The 22133-nt window shown below is 44.1% G+C and overlaps 1 pseudogene; it reads right to left on the bottom strand.

Moving 5' to 3' along the window:
- Positions 1–3971: 3971 nt before the first annotated feature.
- LOC137156299 (zinc finger BED domain-containing protein 5-like) lies at positions 3972–4807 on the bottom strand (annotated as a pseudogene).
- Positions 4808–22133: the final 17326 nt, after the last annotated feature.

Here is a 22133-nt window from a genome sequence, read left to right on the forward strand (position 1 = left end):
TTCCCATGGATGAGAGCGGGTAAGGCACCAAGGGTTGTGGGAACCTCCAAGGGTTCCAAAGATGCCAAGGTCCAGCCCATTGTCCTTGCAGCCACCCCTTTCCCCCCTCTGTGGCGGCATAGGGAATTCTGTTAGGTGATTTGCAGCCTGATCCTTCAGGGGAACAATGACCTCCTCTCCCAAGTCAGAAAGGGTATACCCCAGTGACCACGGGGGTGCTGACGCCACCTGTTTTCCCGCCTTACTTTGCTGGAATTCCGGCATCGGGGAGCGATGCTGAGAGCCTGAGCGCTGACTATGCCTTGACTACATCTTGTCCTTTGGTTTTCTGTAAAGACTCGCGCGGTGCCAGGGCTCCGGTGACCCGCTGCTTGCCACCAACATGCAGTGCCGTGAGCTTGGGAACTGCATCGCTCCAAGGACGAAGCCGATTCTCGGCAGATTGGTGCCGTCACTCTGGGGATCGGCACCTAATGTCCTGTGACCAGAGGCACGAACCTGACCTCTCTCAGTGCCAGGAATCGGTGCGGAGAATCTGGTGACCGCTGTGGGACTGGCAATCAATGACCTGTTGATGGGGGGCACTGCAGCTGTGCTAACGCCGACTTCCCCTTTGACGAACCCCCTGCCAGGGTGTCCGCTCCTCACTGTGACGGTCTGCTCTCTTGTGGAGTAGGTGGCACCAGCATGGCTCTAATAGGTCCTTCATCACCTGGAACGCCTCAGGCATGGAAGGGACCAACAGGCAGTGTGGGCCTCTGATGCTCCCCGGAGTTGGCGGTGGTTCAGGTGCCAGGCTCGATGTCTGTACAGGCGGAGACCCTCTCCGGGTTGATTCTAGTTTCCCTGAACTTTTCTTAGCCAGCTTTGAGGCCGGAGAATATTCTCTCATGGGATGCACTTTCTTGGGACGCTTCTTCAGCGACGGGGATGTTGAACAATGCCGGGCTGATTGCAACACCAGAGTCTGACCGCAACACCAGAGCAACACCTGGTCGATGCCGCAGTGCTCGGTCCCAAATCCGATCTCGGCTCCAGTGCTGGTCAGAGAGTTGACTCCATCAGAAGGGCCTTAAGCCTAATGTCCTGGTCCTTCTTAGTTCGTGGGTGAAAGCCCTTACAGATCTTACACTTTTCGGAGACGTGAATTTCCCCCAAGCACTTGAAACAGCTTTGGTGTGGGTCACTCAGTGGCATAGGCTTCTTGCACAAAGTGCAGGTTTTAAATCCTGGAGACCGGGGCATGCCCTGACCCAGGGTAAACTCGCTAACTAATAATCTAACTTCTAACTACTAATTTAACAAGTATATAGACTAGAAAAACAGCAAAAATCCACTAGGCAAACTGAGACTTGCAAGAACAAGAGAGTTGTTCCAGAACCTTCATGGGCAGTAAGAAAGAATTGAGAGGGAGGGGGCCAGCAGCGCCCTATATACAAGTGCATATGCGCACTGCTGCAGAGGGCGCGAGAGCCAGCCCTACGGGTATCACTAAGGGAAAAATTTCAGGCACCAGTGCACGTGGCATGCACACACACCGAAATCAGAATGGACATGAGCAAGCACTCAAAGAAGAACCATAGATAGGAGAAAAGAAAAGGTGGCAATTAGGACTGGAGAGAGAAAAACTCATACAATAAAGAGAAAATCGGACAGTCCCCCGCTGTTATTTGCCTCAGATACTTGTGGTTTGTGGAGAAGAATTAAGGCCTGCCTTCTTATGCAACCACCACAGAAGTGGTAAAACACTAATAATGCTAGAAGTAATGATGAAACTAGATGCTTTTAAGGCCAGCTCAGTAACCATTTCTTTTTAGCTCATGGAATGCTCTTTCCACTATTACATCCAAGGGACAGCACTGCAGTCACAGCCGTAGAAATGTATACAGAGTGAAGGAGGTGAAGCTGTAAAGAATGTTGGGATAAATGTGGGTGCAGGAGGAAGTTCATTCTATCACAAAATTATTTTAAAAAGTTGGATAAAGGAGCCAGTTCCCTCATCTAGAGCAAAAGCCCTAAATTTACCACTGCAAATGAAAGATTTACATAAACTCTTTTTGTCCCTGATTGGTAGGAAGCCTCTGGAATCTCCCTGTTTTTCACCCTTTCCCCAAACCTATGCAGCACAGCGAGCTTCTGAAGTGAAGAACATTGCACACTACTCCCTCCAGAGCTCATGTATTACATTGCTCCTACAAGACAAAAGTGGAATATGCTCCCTCCAGCACCAGGAGTAAGAGACTGAAGTCTGGTCCAAAGTTTGGAGGCACCACAGGTTACTGCATTCCAGAGCCAGTGGGCTACTGGACTAATCTGTTAAGTGTCTCCCCTGGGCTTACCATTCCTCATCCCAGAAAACTCAGTGCTGGCATTCTCCAAGTATGAGGAAGAGAGCTGCTAAATTTAGAGGGGCCTGTTTGGTGCACATCCAGTGCTCAGAAGGATTAGTTTGATTTAACATTGTAATATTTATATACTACTGTGCTAAAAATCATAAATATTATAGTTAATAAAACTGATTCTGACAGCCCACTAAAAACTTGGCTGTTAGAGGTCTTCAAGCCCTCAGACCACTGCTCCATTCCTCCTGGCGTCTGACAGGAGCCTCTTTGGCACTCAGCGTGCTCAGCATGTCTGAAAATGTGAGATGCAGGTGCTCAGCACCCCTGAAAACTCAGGCTGCTACTGTTCATGAAGTAGCACCTGCTTTCTATTCGAGACAGATATTCCACAACTCATAAAAAGCAGGTTTTCAATAAATGACCATGGTGAGGAGCAGGCTGGGGGTGGTCCAGCCTTCCACCAAACAGTGTAGAACTGTTAAGTCTCAAATTTATGCTTTTGCTCCTTGATGCCTACTTCAGTTTATTCTGGTTAGACTAACATTTATTCTCCCATAGTTAGCAACATGTCTGGCTGAGAGAGGTGAATCTGAAGAGGGGCATTCTGTCAAACTTGCAGGTCTAGTTTTGACTTTTGTTTTATTTTCAAGTGCTTCAATTTACAAACTAATGTTTTTATCCTGCAAACAGGAAGACAAATGTGTTACTTTAGTCCCAGGAGTAATCCTATTAACTTCAATGGAGTTCTCGCATGAGTAAAGTTAAGCACAAATACGACTATTTTCAGGATAGGGCCCTTAATACTTACTCAAAGATTGAAATAATAGGGTTGCTGCAGGTCATGATTTCAGTTAATTGGCAGAGCTGCAGTCAGGGAAAAGAGACTGTAAATTATGTAACCTGCCTGCACTACAGCTCAGAGCAATGCTATTTAGTTTCTCACCTTCATGAACACCAAGATACACTAGAGCAGTGGTTCTCAAACTTTTTGTATTGGTGACCCCTTTCACAGAGCAAACCTCTGAGTGTGACCCCCCTTAGAAATTAAAAAACATTTTTTAATATTTAACACTATGTTCAATGCTAAATTTAAATGCTATTGCTTAAAATGAATTTACCTTTCCTAACTGCTTTTAAATTAAGACTAAAACACATTTTTATCGAATTATTGTTATAAGCATAAGTTATTTTTAAGTAGAATTTTATTTTAATACTTGACAGCAATTAATCACCAGAAGCAGCCAAAAATCAATGAGATGGATGATGCTGTTTATCTGATACAAGAAGTTTTATTCTTGGCGTTGTTTTAGAAAGGGCGCATCTGATGTCATCCTTCACATCAAGCCAATTTCGAGATTTCGTCTTTATTGTGAGAAGGTGGAGAATCCATTCTCATATTCATAGGTAGTGGGAAACGGCAGAAGGACTCTCAAGGTCATTTCAGACACATGTGGGTATTCACTTGCAACAGAGCACCAGAACTGGTTTGGAGGCAGCTGTGTGAGTTTTGCTTTCACTTCATCATCATTGATCATGTCGATAAACTGTTCCTGTGCATGAATATCCTCAGTAGGTCACACTAAAAGGGTTCTTCACCAAGGAATGAAGTGCTTCTGGTAGTGCTGGTAATTAGTGCAAGGACTCTTCATGAAGGGCTCTCAGATGTTCACTGATAGCTGACTTGAGAACACTATCAATGTTGACTCCCTCCTCCTCCTTGCTGAATGAGGAAAGTGTCAGAAACATGCCATATCTGTCTGTGTCCAGCTTCTTGCACCACAGATCCAACTTGATCTGCAAAGCTCTGATTTTATTACTCATGTCTATTAATGTTGATTTTTTTCCCTGAAGTGACAGATTGAGGTCATTAAGGCTATCAAAGATATCAACTAGGTATACCAAGCAGAGAAGCCATTTCTTGTCACTGAACTTTTCATTCTGCTTTTGTTTGTCCTTTTGCAGGAAAAGCTCTGCCGTCTCTTCACAAAGTATAAACACACGCTTTAATGCACATCCTCTAGAACTTTAGTATGGAAAAGCAGAACTTCATATTCACCACCCATTTCGTTGCAGAGCTCCCAAAAGAGACGACTCTTCAGAGCATGCACTTCAATGTAGTTGACTGCTTGCATAACAACATCCATCACAGCATTCAGGCACATTGGCAATGTCTTTGCAGCTAGGTCTTGACGATGGATTCCACAATGAGTGACAATCACATTAGGTGACACGCACTTTACCTTCTGCTGAAAGCCAGACCGTGCACCCATTAGAGCTGGAGCACTGTCGGTACAGATACCACAAAGATTTTTCCACTCAATGCCATTGCTTTCAAAAAAGGCATTCACGTTATTGAAAATGGCCTGTGTGGTTGTGGTTGTTTCAAGTTGTTTACAGAATAAGAACTCAGAGCATCCTGCACAGTTAGTAACATCAGTAGTTTCATCAAATTGCAGGCTGAACATGCCAGTGGCATGTGGAGGGTCTCCGGCGCCCTGGGGCCAAGCCTACATTTGCGCCCCCCATGTCTCACGCCCACACACACGCAGGGCAGGAGGGGTCCCGGAGCCACACCCCAGCTGCCCTGGGGAGGGAGGTCTGTACCTGGGGGGGGGGGGGGGGGCGGCAAATGCAGGCTTGGCTCTGCCACCCCCCACTCCCTGCACTTACCCAGAGCACAGCACCACCTCTCCCACTGCAGCCCCACACCGGCGCTGGCCTGGATGGGGCAGCCTCACTCCCCCAGCCTGGGGAGGGAGGCTAGGCCGGCCCTTCACAACATGCGGGTGGGGAGGTGCTGAGGGGCGCTGCTCAGAGCCTCCTTCGCCCCTACTGCTCCAGCCCTGCAGTCCAGCACTGGCTCGGATGGGGGGGCGGCCTCACCCCCCAGCTTGGGGGTGTGCGCCGGATTGGCCCTTCATGACGGGCAGAGGGCAGGGGGCGCAGGAGGCTGAGGGACGGCTGTTCCCACTCCTGCGCCCCCCGCCACACATCATGAAGGGCCTGCCTGGCCCCTCCCCCCAGGCTGGGGAGTGAGGCCACCCCATCTGAGCCAGCACCGGGCTGTGGGGCTGGAACAGCGGGTAAGTGCGCTCTGGGCCAGCCCTTCACGACAGGCGGAGGGCGCAGGAGGCTCTGCGCCCCTCAGAGCATCCTGCACCCCCCACCTCCTGTACGTCATAAAGGGCCAGCCCGGCACCTTCTCAGTACACCGCTGGAACATGCTGAAAGCAGAATGTTCAATTTCATGCACAACTTGTTTTTTGATATCTTCAGACATCTCACATATTCTGCGTTTTACAGGATCATTCAACATGGAAAGAATATTAAGCTTTTTGACAGTATCATTGCCAAGCATAAGTGACAAAATATCTTTGCATGCTGGCAGAATAACTCCTCACCTATTGTATGTGGCATTTTGGTACGGGCAATTTGTAGTGACACAGCATAAGAGGCCTCCACAGCTGAGGACGTTTGCTGTCGGAAACTTCCATCTGCATCAAGCCTGGCTTTCTTTGTTGCTTCTTCTATGCATTTGAAAAAATCCACATTTTGATTTTTATGCTCAGGATGTCTAGTTTCAAGATGTCGCTGCAGTCTGCATGGTTTCATCGATTCAGTGAACAAAACTTTGCAGTAAATGACGCATTGCGGTTTTTCAATACCAGAGCCAACAATGCTGGTAAAACGTGTTTTATGTAAGACTCCAGATACTTTGGGCTTTTAGCTGTTTTAACGGTAGAAGTGGTCATTATTTTCAGGACAAAGTATGCGCCTGTGTCTCTGACTGTTAAATAATAAAGTACTTCTTGAAATCAAGCCTTCTGATGTTGTAATGTTGTTGTCTCAGTCCATGACTCCCAGGGCTGGCCATAGGAAAAATGGCGCCCTGGGCAAACTTCTTTTTGGAGCCGTTTCTTTGAAGGCAGAGCAGGGCTGGTGTGGGGGTCATTCACAGCACCACACCTAGCCGGGCTACTGGCTCAATCACAGCCTCACTGGTGGTGGTCTGGGCTGCAGAAACTGATACCGGTCACAAACTGTGGCGGTAACCAGCAGCTGGGGTCAGGGCTACCCGGGGATGGGTCTTCTAAGAACCCGCCTCCTGGCCAAGTTGGGGCTTCTGATCTGGATGGGGTCGGGGCTGCTGCTGACAGCCCCCCGCCTGGCTGGGGGTCAGGGTTCTCACAGCCCTGCCCGGCTGCGGGTCGGGGCTGCTGCTGGCAACCCCAGTGCCCAGAGAGGGGTCAGGACTGCAGACAGCCCTGTCACTGGGCTGGGGGTCAGGGATGCTGCTGATAACCATGCCACCCAGCCGGAGATCAGGGATGCTGGCCACCCTGCCTCCCAGCCAGGGCTCTCACAGCCTCGCTGCCCAGTCGCGGGTCGAGGCTGCTGAGAACCCACCACCCAGTTGGGGGTCTGGGCTGCTGCTGACAGCTCCGCTGCCCATTGGGGCTGGTGGCAGCCCCGCCGCCCAACCGGGGGTCCGGGCTGCTCACTCGCAACCCTGCTGCTCACAGTCCCGCCACCCGGCCAGCAGCTTGCGACCCCCACAACTGGGCGTCATGACCCCTTGAGGGGTTGTGACCCCCAGTTTGAGAACCATTGCACTAGAGAATGAAGCAACTAAAGACAGTCATGCTAAAATGCAGCTCATCCTTGCACGTCCACACACACACGCGCCACTACAGCAGCAGTAACGAACTCCATACTAGAGTGGTTGATGTTGTGGAACATTTTCTCTCCAAATTTGGCGCTAACTTTTTCATACAATCATTTTTCCTGGGTTTTGAGCCTTCTCTTTATTTGTTTTTCTGCAAAATTTTGAGGCTTCCCACATTTTTCTCAGATATGCTCTGTTTTCTGCCATCACAAGTAGCAAAGGGATCTGTCCCCCGTTTTGCACCCTCATCATGCTGAGCTACCCAGGCAGAGCAGTGAGGTGACCAAGGCAACAACAGCCCCATGGAGGGAAGTTAAAGGGATGTGATAGGGGTGACATCGCAGCCAGATCATTTTGTTGAGTGGAAGCAGGGCAGTGGTGAAAATATGCTTTCTTATTGCTTTGGGGCTGCTCTTACTTAGCAAGACAGGGACCTGTAAAGTCAGGATTCAGCCCTAGCTGACAGGAAGCACTAAAATCTCTACAACAGACACTGCACCATCCCACCACGATGCAGATAGAGACAAACATCTCAGAGTTGGTGCAGGCAACCAGAGTGCCTATGAGGGAGTAGGCAGTCATGCAGACACCTTCTCAACTGAAGCAACAAGCATGGGCCTCTCTTCAGCATGATGTATTGAAAACCGTAAAAATTAAAAGCCCTGGTCTACATTTACCTAGAGATTCGGCGGCAGTCGACGGGAGTTACGCAAATTACACAGAGTAGCTGGCGTAACTCATGTCGACTGCTCTGCTTCCCTTCTGCGTGCTGTCTACACTGCGCTGCACTACTTGAGGGGCTGGTTTACCAGCATCGACTGCCTGATCAATTGAGCGGATCTACTCTGACTGCTCAATCGATCCAGAAAGATCGATCTGGCGGCAGCGAATTTGCCTCCGTCAGCATAGACATGGCCCTAGTCATGCTTGCAGGGTAGAGGGCTCTGGGGAGAAACATGTGATTCTGATTCTACAAGAGTCATTTTGCAGTCAGCCAGCTAGATCAAGGCAGGGCCCAGGGAGAAGAAGGCAAATTGTGCATCTGTTTTAGGGAGCAGCCTGTTTTGTTTCTCTCTCTTTTGGGGTTCCTGTGTGTTTCTGAATTTCAAGACATAAAGCAGTGTTTGGTTGTGACCTTCCAGCAAAAGTTCTTACGTTTTTTTAATTTCTCTGTTTGTATGCTGTGAAACATAACAGTCAGGCTCTTCTATTAGGTCTTGCATGCAGAGGTTCTTCTTCCCACTGCAGCAGGGGTTCTGAAACTGGGGGTCGTGACCCCTCAGGGGGTCACAGTTATTATGAGGGGGTTGTGAGCTGTCAGCCGCTGAGCATGCCAGTAAGGATGGCATGGCATGGGGACGGGTCATCATTTTTGTGGCGGGGGTTGTCATGGCCTGTAACATTTTCAAAGGGGGTCCCAGCAAAAAATGTTTGAGAACCCGTGCTCTACAGCCATAGATCCAATGATTCCAAGGCCAGAAGGACCATTGTGATCACCTGTCTGACCTCCTGTGTATCACAGGTCACAGATCTTCCCCAAAATAATTCCTTTTGAACTAGAGCATGTCTTTCTAAAAATATCCAATCTGGATTTAAAAATTGCCAGTGATGGAGAATCCGCCTTGACCCCTTGGTACATTGTTCCAATGGTTAATTACCTTCACTGTTAAAAATGTATCCCTTATATCCAGTTTGAATTTGTCTAGCTCCAACTTCCAGCCATTGATTGTGTTATAATTTTATCGGATAGATTGAAAATCCTATTTGTTCTCTATATAGATAGACTGTGATGAAGACGCTTCTTAAACCTTCTCTGTTAAGATACATAGATTGAGCTCCTTGAGTCTATCACTATGAGACAGGTTTTCTAATCCTTTAATCATTCTCATGGCTCTTCTCTGAACCCGCTGCAATTTATCAACATCCTTCTGGCAGTGTGGGCACCAGAACTGGACACAGTATTCCAGCAGCAGCTGCACCAGTGCCATATACATATGTATAATAACTTATCTGCTCCTATTCAAGAGTTCCATTTATGTATCCAAGGATCGCATTAGACCTTTTGGCCACACCATCACATTGAGAGCTCATGTTCAGGTGATTATTCACCATGATCCCAAATCTTTTTTTACAGTCACTGCTTCCTGGGACACAGTCCCCCAGCGTGTAACTATGACCTGCATTCTTTGTTCCTAGAGGTATACATTTAGCCACAGTAAAATGCCTATTGTTTGCTTGCATCCATCGTACCAAATTATCCTTATTGCTCTGCTTCAGTGACCTGTCCTCTTCATTCTTTACCCCAACCAAATGTTTGTGTCATCTGCCAACTTTATCAATGATGACTTTATGTTTTCTTCCAGATACACAAAGAGGGGCCAGTTGAAGAAGCATGTGACTTTAAGCCAGAGTTTTGGGTAGCAGGAGCCAAGTTAGTGAGCTGAGGCGGAGGGACAGTGGTAACTGTTATGTTCTGCCAGCAGATAATCCATTCCTCTCCCACCAGGACTGCACAGAATATCCAAAGCATTACTGAATCTGATCACCTGCACACTAAGACTATGAGGGGAATACTGCCAATCCCAGCAAACTAGGTATCAAAGTAGGCTGTAAGCCGCTCTGACTGTGGCTAAATTGCATGTAAAACTTGCTATATGCCACCCTCAACATAGCCAATACCATGATGGCAGAACCTGACAAATTTCAGAGTTCAGATGCTAATGTGATCATCTGGAGGACCCATCTGATCAAATGACCCTATGACAGGGGACTCTACACACCACTGGACAGCACCACCTTCCTGGAAATTCTGAGGATTAGCTCTGCCCAGCTGACAGCCCTTCCAGGGGTCACACTCCATCACTATGTCTCTTCCTCTGTCTGTGGCTCCTTTCTTGTTCCAGGAACTGCAGCCTCCTCTTTGTTACTTGGCCATCCAGCCAGGTCGCTATGCAGTTTCCCCTTCCATGGGTGAGCCAAAGTTTCTTCTTTCCAGCAGTCTCAGGCAGACTTTTCATTCGCTACCCCAGAGACCACTCCCTGAGTGACTGGCAGGGGAACCCGGGCCCATCCTCTACTCTGGGTTCCAGCTCACAGACCCTCTAGTCAGCAGCCTAGAAACTTGCTGCCTTTCCCTGAATTTCTTCCATACCTTCTGGATCTCCCTACTCCCCTGGGTTTGCCAGCCCCCAACTCTCTCCTCCCAGGGACTAACCAGAGGCTGCCTGCCTCTGTTGCCCCAACCACACGTCCCTTCTCCCAGGGAGGGACTACAGACCACTTCCATGCAGTCCCCTTCTGTTTCCAGCTTCCAGGCTTTATAAACGCAGCCCAGCTCTTCCCCCAACAGGGCTTCATCAACCAGTTAGGACTTAACATGCCCTGGCTTTCCTCTAGGTGCAGCCTATAAGTTAACTGGCCTAATTTGTCTCTGTGTGGGGTGGACACCCTATCTCAGACCCTCGACCCTGACTCTATTTCCCACCAACCCCACATGATGTTTTCTTCTCCAGGCGGGTAAGGAGGAAAAACAAGCAACTTGCTACTCTGCAATATCAAAGGTGTCTCCTTTTTGATGTTTTCACATAGCTGCCAGGGAAAACCTTTGACATCTAATGTGGTCTTGTTGTGGAGGCCAATAAGCAGCCCTTATGCATACACCCCAGAGGAAAGCAGCATAGAACTGCTCCCTGTTGCTATTAACCCCTGTTTCTGGCTGGCTTAAAAAAGTAGAGCAATAACTATGTTCCCCTCCCTTTGAGAAAATGAGTCACAGGGACTTCTGACCACATAGAATTGGCTTAGCCATCCATGGAACCAATATCAGGAGTCTTTTGTGACAAATCACAACCAACCTAACATGAAATTTAAAAAAAAAAACAATGCCAAAAGTTCCACACAAAAATGTCAGTCTTTCCATTTTTAATAAAATTGCTTCTATTCTGTAAATATTTTGCAGAACAAAAATGAGCCCTTACAATTTCTGATGCAAAAATACTGCAAGTAATTCACCCTGCTCTATTCTGTACTATTATAAAAACACATTCTGACTGATTTTATATTTGTTGTTAAGATGTCAGTGTGCACGCAGAGAAAAAAAATGAGGAATTTAATCATTTAGGACACTGTATTTTATATTCAGTCCTCTTTGGGATTATCACAAACAATGAAGAGTTACCAGAAACACTATGAAGAGCAGTTCACTTTGGAAGCAATTCTTACAAAAAAGAACCTAACTAGCTGGGAAAGCAAGTAGGATAGGGAATAACCCTGTAATTCGGATCTTTTTATGTATTTATTTTTACTGTTTTCACAGCTCAGCAAAATCATTTAATTGATACCAGTCCTGGCCTTTCAGTCAGTCACCTCCCAGTGAGGGAAATCCAAGCTGATAGTGCTGCTCTGCTGTAATGGGATTCCTCTTCAAAGGAGTCACTTTGACTAGGCAAGAGTCTCATATTGAACTGACCTTGCCCATCACTCATCACTGTCAGCATTAGGAACTGTGTCAACATCTGGAGCAGCAGCAGAAGCAGCATCTTGTGGATGAAAAATTCTCATTGTTTGCTTTCTTTAAGATGTTAGTTCTACATTCACCATGCTGAGATTTATTCTTGGTCAGTATCACTTCCAGCTGATACATTTTGACTAAACAGCCAGAGGACAGTATGCATCTGCCATGACTTCTATGAAGTGCTCAGTATACGTTTTTCCAGAACCCAGCATACATACAAAGCTTCTCCGATCACTGCTAGTGGTTTACTCCCCATTCGTCTTTTATAAAGGCTTCTGCCACAACAAAAGAGGCATGGCTTTAATCGTTTGTTTCTCCTGTGCATCCTGGAGATGAATGTCTGGCTGTGCAGCTGGTGTCAATGGGAGGGCTTTGGTTTCCCCAACCATGGGATGCTGTCCTGGGAAGGAGGACTGCTGGAAAGAGATGGGGGTCACCTAACCAAGAAGTTAGTCATATGTACTCGCAATCTTAACTCCAGTTTAACTCAGTTTATTTTATGGCAATTAGATAATATTTATTGTCTGTACCACAATATAAATTGCAATATCACCAAGGACATTTTCAATGATAGGGAGCTGTCTGACTGTAAATAAAAGAAAATCTCTTTATAAAGAGTTCTTGCAAACACATACCAGCTAGACAATGACACAAAAGTTATGGCCTTCATGCTAATTTGATTCATATTCTATTTTTAGAGAGTGTATTATTCTCATAAAATACTCCAGTTACCATGATTTTATTCTTGTACACGCTGTATTGTAGAAAAAGGCTTAGGAAGGCTTTAAACTTGCTTCTAAGGAACTACTGATACAGAATGGGAAAGGAGGGAATGAAACATGTTGAAATATTAAAGCAAAATTACCAATAAGTGCCAGAGGTAATTGCCAAAAAAAAAAAATGTTGTTTGAAAGCTGGTTTTAAAGGCTACATTCACCACCCCACTATGAAACTAAATATTTTCCTTTCTAATGGATAAAGGAATATCTATATGAATATTATATTACTTGTATATTAGAGATGAAGTCAAGAGCAAAGTGGATAATGAAGTGTCAGAAGCCCTGCTGCTTGAATCATCTCACACAAGCCTGGACAAAGCACACGTGCCAAAGTTACTTAAATAACAGTTTGCTTGCCCATCAGCAAAGTTTGATATGTCAACATTTGCACAGTTTTGTTGTCTCCTTCAGGGCACAGAATATCCATTGACAGAAATGGAAGTTCAGCACATGAATATTCACTAGAAATCGTCAGTGTCACGGAACACAGTGTTGCCAACACTCATTTTTATAAGAAGTCTCACAATATTTGGTGTTATTCTTAAGCCCGCCCCCTTCCCCTGCCCCTTCAAATGATATGAATACTTGAGAATCTCCACATTCACTTTTTTAAAAAAATGGTAGCCCTTATTATTCAACAGAAAAACTTGAAGAAAAGTGTACCCTAATGGCTCAAAAACCAGAAGGAAAGAAAAAAAGACACAAAAAGTATTATTTTTTTAAAAAATATTGATTTTTAAGCCTGTTTCATTATTTTTAAATAATTGCAGTTGGCAATGGGTTGAGAATCTATAGCACCTCCAAGCTTTCGAGCAGGGACTTGAAATTTGACAGGGCATACACTGGTGCTAGGAATGTGCCTTTTGCTGGTCCCATGAAAATTCACTCAAATTTGGCCAATTCACTGAAAATCTCAATTCACACATATCTCAATTCACACAGCAGAGACTTCTTAGAGTTTGCCAACTAAATTCTCTGTCTGCACTGACCATGCTCCATCCCTTCACAGTCCCACATGTTGACTAGACTGTACATGTGCCCCACACAGAGCAACTGAGCATCCTGGGGGGTGCAAAGGCTAAGCAGGTCTTTTCCTGCAATTGCTCCTTGTGTCTGCCAGAAGGCCGTTGTAGCATTGGGGTACCAGAATTAAGAGCTCAGAGACTCTCTCTCCTATGGTCCCAGTGCTAGCACTGAGGCAGTGTGGTGGAAGAGTAAACAAGCAGCTTAATTTGAATGCAAAAGGCTGAGGAATTGGGAGCCGACTGGGGGAGAATAGGAGCAAAGAGGAACCAGGGTGGGGGTGAAGTTGGATAGGCACAGAGGGACATGGGGCAGAAGCCAGGCTTAGGGAGGTGCAAAGAAACAAAAGGGAGAGAAAAGGCAGGAGCTGGAGCTGGGGTGGCAGGACAGGGAAAGGAACAGGTGAGGATGGTGACAGTATAAAGCCACAGAAAGATCTTTAACCACTAGATCACATTCCTCTCTAGAATGGAATCCAAAAGTCCTGAATCTCTATATTCCTCTGCTGTGGTCAAATATCTGTGAACTCACTGGCAAAGTATATGGTCTCTTCCTTTTAGAGGACAACAGCCTAATATTGGTATCAGTTATTCCACTAGCTCAAGTGGTAGATGTTTGTGCTGCGGATCTAAAGGTCAAAACCCTATTGATGACCCATGTGGGGGGTCAAAATTCCACATGATGGAATTTGTATTTTCATGGATTTATTTTTAAATTAAGAAATTATTTCATGGAAACTACATTAAAAGAATGTTAAGGTTGCAAAGTCATACACTCAAAAATTGAGACATGCTAAACTTAAGGTGCAAACTTAATTAGCACCCTTGTGTGTATGCCTGTAACAGGGTCAGCACCTCTCACCAGCACCCCCTTTTGGTTGGGTGTGAGCCTGTTTTTTTTCAACAGTCTTCAGTAACTCAGTCCTCTGGCTGAATCACACACGTGGTCTGTATGCAGAACAAACAAACAAACCCCTTCTAGGGTATACAGTCTCTACCTTCTCATGGCCCTGGTATGGGGCCATACCACCAAGGCTTCCTCCCTGGAGACACTGCCTTCCTGCAACAGTCCAACAGGGCCCATCACAGTACCCTCCATTGGTGTGTCCTTTTTGGCAGCCCTCCCTGGGATCAGTCTTTAACCAGACCAGCAGGGCCCATCGTGGTATCCTCACTTTGTCTGACTAGATTCTGGGTTCAGTCCTTGCTTGATCCCCGCAGCCAGCCAGGAGCTCCTTCTTACTTCCCCCAGTCTTTGGCAGCCCTTTTTGGGCTCAGAGTCTTCTGAACTCAGCTATGCGTGGTCCTGCTGCTCTTCCAGTCAGTTAGGAACCCCGTTTTCCCTCTCCTAGCTCCAGGCAGCAACTGAGTGCTTTGCCTCTGATCTGCTGTCCTTTTTTATATGGCCCTTCTGGCCCTGATTGGTTATTGCAGCAGCCTCTCTGATTGGCTGCTTCCTCTGCAGCCACACTAGGACACCTGGAGGACATCTCATCAGCTTCTCTTTGGGACAGAGTGTGGCCTACAGTAGGAGGCCTTTGAACCTAGTCTACCTTGTCACAATGCCAAACAGAGAAGTGGATTCCATCTAAAGCTAGTGGGGAACTTTTTGACAAACACACATTTCATTGAAGCTAAAAACATTTTAGTTACGGGATGGAATAGCCAATATCCAATATTTAGGACAATCACCTGAGCAGTGGGACACTCAGTTCAAGTCTCCCTGCTCTGCCTACCTGATTGAGACCAGGGATTTTAACATAGGTCTCCCACATCCCACCTGAATGCTCTAACCACTGGGTTGTTGGGTGTCCTGGGATTTATGTCTTATTTCATGAAAAAATTTGAAAGCTCTTGATTTCTTTCAGCCTTGAATGATGTGCATAAAATAAGGACTATGGCCACATTAAATGAAAAGAAAAAAATATTGAATACCTACTGTGACATTCCCCTCTGCAATCTGGACTGGTGTATAGCTGTGTCACCCAATCCCTCACTCCTGAGGCCCATCTTGCACTTGCTATACTGTATGAACCCCCACTCCTAGGTCAGCCCATGCACAGCCTCCGGCAAGCAAGTGAATCTTAACTTAGTGAGTGAGTGCTTCTGGCCAGCCACTCATGGGATTATGCAATAGAATGACCCCTGAAAACACCCCCAGTCTCAGATGCAACCCTAGGAACTTCCGTCTTGCAATGTTCAGTACTGCCCACTGAACCTTGCAAGCTCATATGAGTTTGTGAATTTGCCAAAGAAATTGATATGCACCAGCTTTGTCACTTTAAACAAAGTCTCTACACACACCCAAACCACATGCACTGCTTTAGATAAAACAAACAAATAACTTAATTAAGTACAGAAAGATTTTGTGATCATAAACCAGAGGAATATAAATCAGATTTGATCAGGATGAAATAAAAGCAAATCGCATTCTAAACTAAGCTTAACACTTTCAGTAGCCTTACAAAGTTAGATAACGCTAGCCACAGGCTGGCTGATCTTCTTCAGCCAGGCCCTCCCCCTGTGGATAATCCTTCAGTTGCTTGATATTGTTCTGTAGGTGGAAGTGGAAGAGAGAGAGAGCACAAAATGTCTCCACTTTTAACATGTTCCTTCACCGCCCCCTTGGGTCAGGTGACAAAAGTATCCATGCATGGTTTTCTCCATGTCCCGAATCACATGAGCATCCCCTTACTGATGCTTAGGCTAGTCCATTGTTCCTGGAAGAGCTGGGTTGTTTTATGCATCCCTTAGTGAGGCATGAAGTACCTCTCTGATTTTGGAGGGTTTTACTTAGATCTGCCTCAAGCCATGTGAGACACATATTTTGGAATATTTCATAGCAGAGCTTCATAACTATACATATGACATTGCCACAAACATACTACTATAATAATAATGTTCAGTATGCCACGAACATTCCAAAAACCCCTTACTTGACATACTTTGCATTAAACAATACACAGTTACACTATAACGGTGAACATGAATGATACACAACCACACCTTAGAAGTGTATATGGGGTGCAGTGTGTCATACCTACCCATTCACTCAATGAGGCAAAGATCCTGTAGGAAAAAATAGCATGTGATCGTGTAATAAAAGATTATCATAATGCTTCAGCACAAAAGGGCCAATTTAAGGTTGCAAAGGCAGTTGATTCTGGCATTTCTAACTTTTGAATGCTTCACTTTGCAACTTTAATGTTCTTTTATGTTCTTTTAATGTAGTCTCTTTGGATATAATTATATATAATTGACCCCAGGCGTATTCACCAAAAGCCAAACAAACAGGGGAAAAGCCAAGAGAGCGGTGGGTATTCTTTTATATAGAAATCCCATGTAAGGGATTGTGTTGGTTTGATTACAATGTAATAATGTCTACTTTTCCTTCATTAGCAGATAAAAGGGGGAGAAACCAAAAAAATAAACCAATGCATGCCTCTGTAGTCATTATCTAGTGAAATAAGGCCTGATCCTGTAACAGTGACTCATATGAGTAGACCTTACTCATGCAAGTTGCTTTCAGTGGGACTGTTCATGTAAGTCAGAGTGACAGAATTTCCTCTCCCATTCCAGTTCTGCTCCCACCCATTCTCCCCTTCCACACCTCCAAAGTACTACTATGGATTTACTCCAGTCTATCAAACCCTGAATAACCATGTTAATTTATGTCAACTTGTTACACTTTTTCTCACTGTTTCACCAGCAAAACCTCACACTAATGCACAGTACCTGTGTGACTCTTCTAGTGGCTACAACGGAGATCAATCAGCAAGAAAATGTGTAATGAAAAAACATACTCACACAAACTTTGTAGATCAGGATATGTTATTATTCCTTAGTAGCTAAGTACAAGAGCCCATGTCTGTGAGTCTGTAAAACATATTTTATATGTAAGATTAAAAACCCCATTTTTAGACTATTCTCATATTAGCAAATTAATTATATTGATAAAAAGTTAATAAAAAAAAATTAATGCAGTGACCAAAACATGTCCTCTTTCTAATAAAAAAGAGAAAACTACAGCTGGCAATTTAGAGGCAATTAAGTCGGTGTTTTACAGAACTCCAAATCACTGCCAAAATAAATATTCAGATAAAAGAAGCCAGCTTCCACTCCCTGCTTCCTTAATTGTGTTCTCTTTATTTGCTTATTACAACTAATTTTGAAAAATAGATTACAAAAAAAAAAAAAGTGTCTGTTGTATATTTGCACTTGATCAGTATTTTTTAGGTGTCTCCCAATTGCCAAATAAAAGAATCCAGCATTCTTCTTCCATAAGCAATCTATGAAAGATAAAAGTCACCGTATGCACATGAGAAAAAGGTGGCAAATTCCACAATACATGGGAGTACCAGGCTCTCAGGCTGCCTTCCAAATGCCTGATATTTACGAAGTTCTATCAACCAATTAACAAGATGTGTGACAATTCATCCATGGTTACCAGTGTCCTTTTATTTTCACTTGTTGTATACAAACCTATGCCATGTGAAGACATCACTTTATGGCTGGAGAGTAAATCATCCTCCCCCATCTAAAGGGATATAAACCACATTGGGCCACATTGAATCCTGACCAGCTCCAGATGCACAAAAGTGGGGAAGCAAAATGAGAAGAAGAGGCACAAGCAGTATCTCGCACCCATGCTGCATGTAAGGTTGCAGTCCTGGTGCTCTCTTGGGGTACGTCTACACTGCACCTGGGAGCCTGCCTCCAACCTGGACAGACAGACAGACTGACCTATCTCTGCTCGAGCTAGCATGCTAAGAATAGCAGTGTGAACGTTGCGGCATGGGTAGCAGCTCAGGTTAGCCACCCAAGCTTGGACCCAGGGGATCAGACCAGCTTGGACTTGGACAACTACCCCAAACCACTGCCTATGCTGAACATCCACACAGCTATTTTCAGTGTGCTGGGTCAAGCAGGGATAACATGAGTCTGCTACCCAGGCTGGGAGGCATGCTCCCACCTGCAGTGTAGACATACCCTTGATCATAAGGGCTGTGACTCTAGAGCCCACAGCAGTACTAGGCTTCCAGAAGGTGGCTGGAGAGGCCATGTCCACCTCCACAGTCACCACGAGAGCTGGGGCCCTCTGTAAAGCTAGTGAACACAGCACCTTATGAAAAGCTGGTACAGGAACTACACTGCCAGAGCACTAATTGGTACTGCGCCTCCTGAACTTTTGGCACACCCTCCCCTACTTTATCTAGGGTTTATAGGATTCCCACCACTGAGCGTCTCCCACTGGAGATGCAGCCACTGTATCTGTACTCCAGAGATTGCAATATGCAATAACGTTGCAGAGGCCCCCCACAGACTATATATATATAAACTTGCTAACACGCCTGTCTTCCCCTTCTCAGGCTACAGAAGTCAATTGCTTGATTACTTTATAGCAGGGTGGATTCATTTAAATCAAAGCTATTTAAATCACCAATTTTAATCATGATTTAAATCAGCAAGTGGGAAACCTTGATTTAAATAAATCATTTTTAATTGTGTTTTGCATTTGTACTCTTTAGTTGTTCTCCAAAAGACAGGTTGATTCTTATTAGTCAGTAACCATTAAAACGTGTTTATTTGCTAAATTTGGGGCTTCTTTTTGCTAATTGTAAGGATACACTATATCTATACGCTTATTTAAGCAATTATATAGCTTAACTTACATTTATTCAATGTCTTTATTTTTACATTTTTTATTATGGTAGAAAATGGTAGAAGATGCATTTCTTATTTACTAAATAATTAATTTTTCCTTGCAATTATTTTGTTTTTTAAGCTCTATTTAGATGGAAATTCAAATTCAATTAAAAATGAATAAAAACAGCATTTAGGGTTTTTTTTTTAATTTTTATTATTATTAAATAAGATTACCTTAGACGTGCTAGATATATAAGAAATGAAAATGTATCAAAACATGTTTCACATTTAAAAGTGATTTATTAAACAAAGGAAGTCTATCTGTAATTAGTGAATTGAACAGATTGTTTCTGGTCACCATGACCTTTGAGATTTTGGAACTAGTATATCTCACCCTCTCACACCTAGTTTTTCTTCATGGATTGGAAGATGAAAAATTCCAGGTGTCTTTTTAATTTTGAATCAACTAGTCATTGAACTGAACTAGTTGAATAAACTGAAATGAAGAAAATATTCTCTCTGCACCTATAGAAAAGGCTACAGCTGTCAAAAGCTACAGCTGGTTTAGCCTCTCAACAGACTCTGGTTCTAGGTGTTCAGCCAGTGACTTCCACCAGTTCAGTGCTTTTGCTTTCTTTAAAGTTTGGCAGCAAAAATATACTGCTTCATATATTTTTGTATTTCATTTAAATGATTTTCATAGATTTTAATAAGTTTATGCCTAAACATAGGCTGTCAGTTTCAAATGTAATTTTAAATAGATTTTTAAAAAATGAACCTGCATTTAAATTTAAATAAAAGACTCATTTTTGTTTTTAAATCATTGATTTTTATCCACCCTGCTTTAGTTTGTGTATGAAGAAAGAGCTTGGCATTTAATCCAGAATGCAGTGGTCTGTGGCCATTCTTACCTTTTTCAGGAGTGAGTTCCATTGTCTCTAGAGTCTAATCTCTAGACTGAACTCCCATCAAAGTTCTGTCTCCTATGCTCCCAAGTCTCCTATGCTCCCTTTTAGTTAACTGTCCTTTTGTCCTGGTCACATGGAAAGTAGCTGTCATGCTTACAGAGGGAGAGGTGCTCTCTGAGGTAGTTAGAGCCATTCCCGTGGTGGGCTGCGAATATCAGCACGAAGGCTCCGTATTCAGAGAGTAACCATTGCAGAAAGTAAAGTGCAAGGGTGAGGAGACCATGGCAACATGTGCTGCTAAGCAGATGGGCTTCTGTGCTCTATGCTAGATAAAGCTTTTTCAGGGTGCGTATCTTCATTCCTAAATGTGAGTTGAAATATTCAAGCCTGAAGGTAATAACTGCATACGTCACAGTGACCAGGTCTGAGCTCAGCAGGAAAGGGTGCAGTGTCCTAGCCAGTCGCAGATAGGAGCATGAATTCCTTTCTACTGAGGCATTTAATTGCAGCATTGAAATCCTTTTGGAATATTTAATGCTACTGAACAACCAGGGGGGCAGATGCCCTTGGGGAATGTTATAGAGAAGGTAATGTCTTCAGAGTACTTCTTTCTTCTGCCATCATCACTTTCGTTCCACTTGGACCCAGCTCCAGCCAGTTGTCCTTCTGTCTGCTGCTGACCTCGGCTAGGCACTGAGAAAACTGGAAAATAGTGCCGTTGGTGTTTGATGTAAAGGAGATGTAGAGCTGGATGTCATACACATAGTGATAGGTTTTCTCAGCAGCTCCCCTAGTGGTGGGAATGGCCCTAACTATCTGAGAGATCACCTCTTCCTCTGCCAGCATGACCTGACATGACAGCTACTTACGATGCTGAATAAGGTGGGGGAAGAGGATGAAGTCTTGTGGGACTCCACAGATGAAGACTCTGAAAGGGCATGAACAGTTGCCCTTCCGGATTTGGTCTGAGGGGAAGGATTCAAGCCATTTTGGGGCAGATCTGTGCCTTCAAGGCACATTTGAGTCCATTAACACCAACATTAACTTCCAGTTAACAATTAAACCTAAAGCTATTTTATGCTAATTTAGTTTTAAAAGAATTTCTCACTTGACATGCACATTATGTGTCAGTTGACCAAACACAATTCCTTATTCCATAGCCCGTGTACCATTTACTGGTCTTTAATAGTTACTTATATTAATCTGTTTAACTATATATTATGTGTAAATGTCAATACTATGCAATGTATAATGGTAACTTTTTGATATGCAATCAAATCAACATATTAAAAAAAACATTAATGGATAGTAACGTGAAAGATATACATGGAGTATTTTACAAAAAGCAAATATTTTGGTGGAATTTTACAAGAAATGTTATCTGATTCTGTGATTTCCGATACTAAATAAGAGGGGAAATAACTTAAGGCAACAGGAAACAGCACTAACAATTCGCAAAATAAAATCTCATTTACTTAGCATTGGCCTGCATTGGATTATTTTCGTAATATAAAGATCAAAATGACCTTTTCCAGAGTAATTAACAGAGAAAAGGAAGCAATCAAAGGAGCAGGAAAAAAAAGTGAAGTGGACAGATGTGTGTGAAACTGAACAGTTGTTCCACATTGACATTTTCAGAATGTTATAGAAAAATGTCATCCTGTTGCTGGCTTTATCTGTTATTGTGTCTTCCTGAGGGCAAAGGGTGGGGGGCGTACAGTGTCTGCAGGGAAAAGGGAAACATTATTTTCCGGAGAGATTCACAATGCTCTCTATTTCAGTTTCTAGGCAATTCCCAGGCAGTTCCTGCAATTTCCATCATTTCTTTTTTACCTAAATATGAATTTGTTTTAAGCATCTCCATCTACATAGTTGATTTAGCTTTTACTGAGGCCAGTTAAATGATATTCCCTTGTGAGCACAAAAGCTGCTTGTTGACAACCCCTTAAAATAAATGCTTTGTTCTGTTCTTGAGAGAAAGGAAATTATCTGGGATGATATTGCTCTAATTTTTGCAGGAAAAATGGCCACTAGTTTGATGTACATTTATTCATTGCATACATGCAAAGGAACATTCTTATTAGTGTTAAATGAGAGGTTAGAGGCAGTTTTCTGTGCTACCATGAGACTCCAGGGTCTAGCTGTGGTTGTGTGCACATGCCAAGAGGATTGTGCATGTCTTCAAAATTAAAACCTGAACCACTTATTCTTCATAGTTATCATTTCAGTGATTCAGAGGCTGTTTGTGTTTAGGCTA

This window comes from Emydura macquarii, unplaced genomic scaffold, assembly GCF_026122565.2.
Source record: "Emydura macquarii macquarii isolate MOO-44397 ecotype Brisbane River unplaced genomic scaffold, CSIRO-AGI_Emac_v2 contig_1424, whole genome shotgun sequence".
Taxonomy (NCBI): Eukaryota; Metazoa; Chordata; order Testudines; family Chelidae; genus Emydura; species Emydura macquarii.